Raw genomic sequence first — 5,389 nt, 5'->3', positions numbered from 1 at the left:
GCGGACGCCGCTTCCGGGAGTTTGAATCCCGCGGCTGCGGGGCGGGGCACGTCACTGCCGGCGGGGGCGCGGCCGGCAGGACGGGGGTCGCGACACACGCGGCGGGCTCGCGGCTCCCCGATTGGCTGCGGCCTCTGGGGGGCGGAGCCTTAACCCTGGATGCTTGCTCCGACGGAGTGGGTCCGGCGGGGTGGGGTCAGGGGCGGGACGGAAGACTGGAACTCCTCCCCACAGGTCCGCAGTGCTATTTTGGATTTTTTTTCTGGGTGTTTTTTTGAGATCTCAGACCTCAGTCTCGGTGTTTCTTTGTAAGGAGCTGATTTATGTTTGTCTGCTTCGGGGATGAAGCACATTACTGTGTTCAGTGAGTTAAACCCAGTAACTGAACGGGGACTAACTGGTTCTGTGTCCTTGAGCATAATTTGCCCTTCTGGGTACCAGTTTTGCCCTTTATAGAACGGGAGAACTGCCTTCCTCAAGAGAGGACAGCCTGTCTTCTCATTGGGCTGCACCTTTCCCCTGCCAAAAGTCAGGGGTGGAGCACTGGAGAGTGTAGCAGGTGGAAGAACTGATAGGCACGCCCAGACTGAACTCCTAGAATACTAGCCCTGTAAGAGACTAGGCAGCCTTCTGCTCCAGATTGCTGCCCTCCCGCTTGATGTTTGTAGGTCAAATCTGGGTCATTCTTAGCTGCCTTCAGGGCTCTATTGCTACGAAGGGGCACAAAGAGTGGTTGGCAGAGCCTAACATTTCTCTCCTAGACCAAGCATAAACTCACCAAGATTTAAAAACAGGATACAGGGGCACCTGGGTGGCTTAGTCGGTTAAGCGTCCGACTTTCGCTTAGGTCATGATCTCGCGGTTCATGGGTTCGGGCCCCGCGTCGGGCTCTGCGCTGACTGCCAGCTCAGAGCCTGGAGCCTGTTTCAGTCTGTGACTCCCTTTCTCTCTGACCCTCCCCTGCTCACGCTGTCTCTCTCTCCTAGAAATAAATAAAAATATTTTTAAAAAAAATAATAAAAACAGGATACAGTAGCAAAACGTCCTGGGAAAACAGTGTCATACACCAAAACTCTAGGTTAGGACTGCGTTTAGCTCCTGACTTGACTGTCTCTTACTGGATGTGTGATCTTAGTTAAGTTATTTAACCTCTTTGAGCCTCGTTTTCCTGATCTGTAAAATAATGTAAATAATAATATCTACCCTATAGAATGGATATAAGAATTAAATGGGAGAATCTGTGTAAAGTGCTTGGCATTTAGTAAATGCTCTGTTGGCCTTACCCATTATTGCACAAAAAGTAACAAACTCCTATGTAACTAAATAAAATGGACTGGAAGCCATGTAGAGAATTTTAAGGATTTTTTTTTAAATGTAAAAAGATAATGTTTGGTTCCTGCTTCCAAAGAGCTCACATTTCTGATAGAAAAGTGACTAGAATTGGGCTGTTTCACATCTGTTGTGTTAAAGTGTCAGATGGGATTGGAGTGGGAGGAAGTCCTGGCAAAAGATAAGGGAGGTTGCGAATGATATACATTGCCCACAGTTGCAAGGGCAAAATTAGTTTCCATAGAAATTTGCAAAAAATTTTAGAGTGACAGAGAAATCTCTCTGCTCAGTTTAGAACCAAAATGGGAATAAAGAAGAGAGGGAGATGGGGGAGGGGGAGACAACTGTGTGAAGAGGTGTGGCACCAGGCAGACTGGCAGCTTGGGGCAGGTGCCTGGACCTGCTGGGCCAGACACCTCAATTACACATTTGTTCCCTGGTCCCTTTCTCCTGGTGGGAGCTCTCCCAGTGACTGGCAACCCCCCACCCCCGAGGAAGAAGAGCAGGCAGGAGGCTCACTGAATTTTGTAATTTTCATTTATTATACCTGAAAATCAACATTTGCTTTTCACAGACAGGTGCCACCAGGCCTGAAGTGTGAGGAGCTGTAGTTTGTATAAGCCTCACAAAAGTGCTAGGGCTTTGATGCGAACACTTCACTCTGAGGAATCCTAGGGCAAAGATTCGGAGAGAAATGTAACAGCCAAGCAGACTGAATATTTATTTCAGCAGGTTAGCTTATTTTCTTCCCAGCAGGAAAATCTACTTGCAAAACCCAAATGGTACCAAAAGCCTGCTGAATGTGTTTAGCCTTAATAAAAGCAAATAGTGGGGCTGTTTGTTGTAGGTAAATATGATCAACAGCTTTGAAAGATTAGTCTTTCCTAAGACCTGAAAGGATGCTAATGAATGCCCAGAGCCTCACCAGCAGATACTACTGTGCTTCCCAAATACATTTTCGACAATGTTAGAAAATTTCCTTCTGTTCTGTCCAATATGTACTACTAGATACATATGGCTGTTGAGTGCTTGAAATGTGGCTACTATGATTGAAGAACTGAATTTTTCATTTTACTTAATTTTAATTTAAAAACCTGGTAGTTGATTCAGTTATTGCAAAACTTTTAAGTATGTTTGGAATAACTTTGGGTAGGGAAACCTATTTTTTCAACTGTAAATTTTATGAAATCTAAATACAGCTGTATTTCTAATGAAAATTTCACTTCTGAATTGAGATATGTGAACTACATAGCAGATTTCAAAAATTAGCATGAAAAAGAGATATAAGATATTTCACTATTAATTTTTTATATTTTTACATGCTGAGATGCGGGGGCTCGCCTGGGTGGCTCAGTTGGTTAAGTGTCCTACTTCAGCTCAGTTCATGATCTCGCGGTTTATGATTTCAAGTCTCGCACTGGGTTCTGTGCTGACAGCTCAGAGCCTGGAGCCTGTCTTCAGATTCTGTGTCTGCTTCTCTCTTTGCCCCTCTTCTGCTCGTACTCTCATTCTCTCTCTCAAAACTAAAGAAACATTTAACAAAATTTTTTACCTGCTGAGATGGTATTATTATCTATATTTTGGACAAAATAAAATATATTAAAATTAATCTCACTACTACTGTTTTTTACCTTCTTAACTGGGACTTTTAGAAAATTCAAAATGATAAATGTGGCTTATGTTACATTTCTATTGGTCAGTGTCAGTATGTACATGATAAATGTTCTTTAAATGCAGGAAGAAAAGGAACAAGGAAACCTCTTGCTTCCTTCCAGTTCAATTTCCCTTCAGTAAGGATTTTTTGGAATAATGCAGATCTAATCATGTCACACACTTAAAACATTTTATTGACACATCTTTGTTCTTGGCATAAAAAAACAAATCCCTACTTTGTTCTCTCAGGCTTAGCTGGGCTAGACTGACTTCCCCAGTCTGATCTCAAACCAGCCACACTTGACACCTTCCATTTCTTGATCAGGCAGATTTCTTCCTGCCTCAGGGCCTTTTCCCAGGAAGTTCCCACATCCCTGATGCTCCCACTATTATCTCTTTTCCTACTTCCCTTTCAGGTCTCAGCTCAATCCTCATTGCCTCATGGAAGGCTTTTCTGCCTCCTAGAGGAGATTTTTCTCTCTATGCTTGCTACTTCTTCAAAGCATTTGCTATAGTTATAATTGCACATTTATTTGTTAGTGATTCTTTGATTGGTGTCCTTTTCCTTCACTAGACTGCAAACCCCTTGAGGAAGTTGTCTGATTTTGCTCACTATCATATCCTCAGCACCTACCATCACCGTGCTTGAACAAATTAGGAAGCTAATCACTATTTGTTCAAGAATGAATGAATGAATGAATGAATGAACTGACCAGGGTGTCCTGTGCCCTAGACTATCGTGGAGAAATAGGCAAATTCTTTATTCTTCTCCTTTCTGTTCTCAATCTTCCTTAACAGGCACAAAAAAAAAAAAAAAAGCGTCATTTTAGAGCCCAGCACTTTCTCTGGGTCAACCCACTGCTCTTTACTGGGTTAGAGTTCATAGTCAGCCAGGAAGGGCAGCGTTCTAAATCAGTAAATAAGGAGACACCCTTAGCATTTAGCTGAGATCAAAGCAGCCCTATCAGTAAGTAACACGTTTGAAAGCCATTTCCGGGGCAGGTTGGGCAGATTTTCTCTGCTGACTAATCTTACTTGGGGAGAATTCTTACTAGCCAGTCAGTGATACTCTTGACATGGTTTTCAGTTCCTGGTACATTCTGTTTGATGAGAGCAGCTCCTTGGGCACTGACAGCTCTGCCTGTGTTAGCCCTTTTTAAATTAATTTTCAGTCTGTGGGGTTATTAAAATGTTTCATTTGTATCCAGAGAATTGGTATGTAATTTAATCATTTTGTTTCTCTGCTGAAAAATGCATCTCTAGTAAGTCCCCACTGCCACTAAGGCATGGTGTAAGGAGGTTAAGAACACGAAGTCCAGAGACAGACTGCCTATGTTTACATCCTGGCTCCATTTGCTGGGAGAACTTGGGCATTGACTAACCAAACTAGGCCTCAGTTTCTTCATCTGTAAAATGGGGATGATGAAATGGTAATTACCTCATAGGATAGAGCAGTGGATGGATTAAATGAGACAAAATAAAATGCTGAGGATAGTGTCTGGCACAGAGCAAGCACTCATTAGATGTAAGCTGTTATTAACAGGGCAAACAAGTCTCTCTGAGCTATTGCCTAGGCTCACTGCTTGACTGTTCACCTCACACATGCCATTCTGCCAACATCAAATAATTTGAAGTTTCTAATGCTCATGATGTATATTTGTTTAATTCTATTTCAGGTCATACATATGTCAATTCAACCTTTAATACAGAAGTCCTTGACTTAACAGCTTTACGATGGTACAAAAGCGGTATGCATTCAGCAAACACCGTACTTGGAATTTTGATCCCCCCTCCCCCCCCCGCGGGCACAATTCATTACAATCTTCTTTTGTGACGCTGGTTGGCAGCAAACTCAGCTCCCAGTCACCCACACCATCACAAGGGCCAGCAATCCATACAAATTACAACCATTCTGCTCTCATGTAACCATGCTGTTTTTCACTGTCGGTGCTGTATTGAGTAAATCACATGAAATAGTCAACACTTTGTGTTAAATGATTTTGCCCAACTATAGGCTCATGTAAGTGTTCTGAGCACGTTTAAGGTGGGCTAGGCTAAGCTATGATGTCTGGCCAGTTAGGTGTATTAAATGCATTTATGATATCTAAAGCATTAAATAATGACTTAGGATATTTTCAACTTATGATGATGGGCTTATTGGGATGTCATCACATTGTAAGTTGAGAAAGACCTGTATTCAGTCCAGCTGCCATGTCCTCCAGAAGCCCACCCTGTTTGCCCTTGCCTGCCCTGTTAGATACCTGTCTTCTCTGTTTCCCTCTATCATTACACTCATCCCATTGGGCTATAGTTACCTTTGAGCTTCTTGCAGAGAGAACATGTGTGTTATTCATCTTTGTAGTTAACATTGTACTTAACATCAAGTGGATTTCCAATAGCTGTTAGC

This window comes from Hyaena hyaena, unplaced genomic scaffold (assembly GCF_003009895.1).
Source record: "Hyaena hyaena isolate Hyena2069 unplaced genomic scaffold, ASM300989v1 scaffold_44, whole genome shotgun sequence".
In the NCBI taxonomy this organism is placed as follows: Eukaryota; Metazoa; Chordata; class Mammalia; order Carnivora; family Hyaenidae; genus Hyaena; species Hyaena hyaena.
This window is presented reverse-complemented; position numbering follows the sequence as displayed.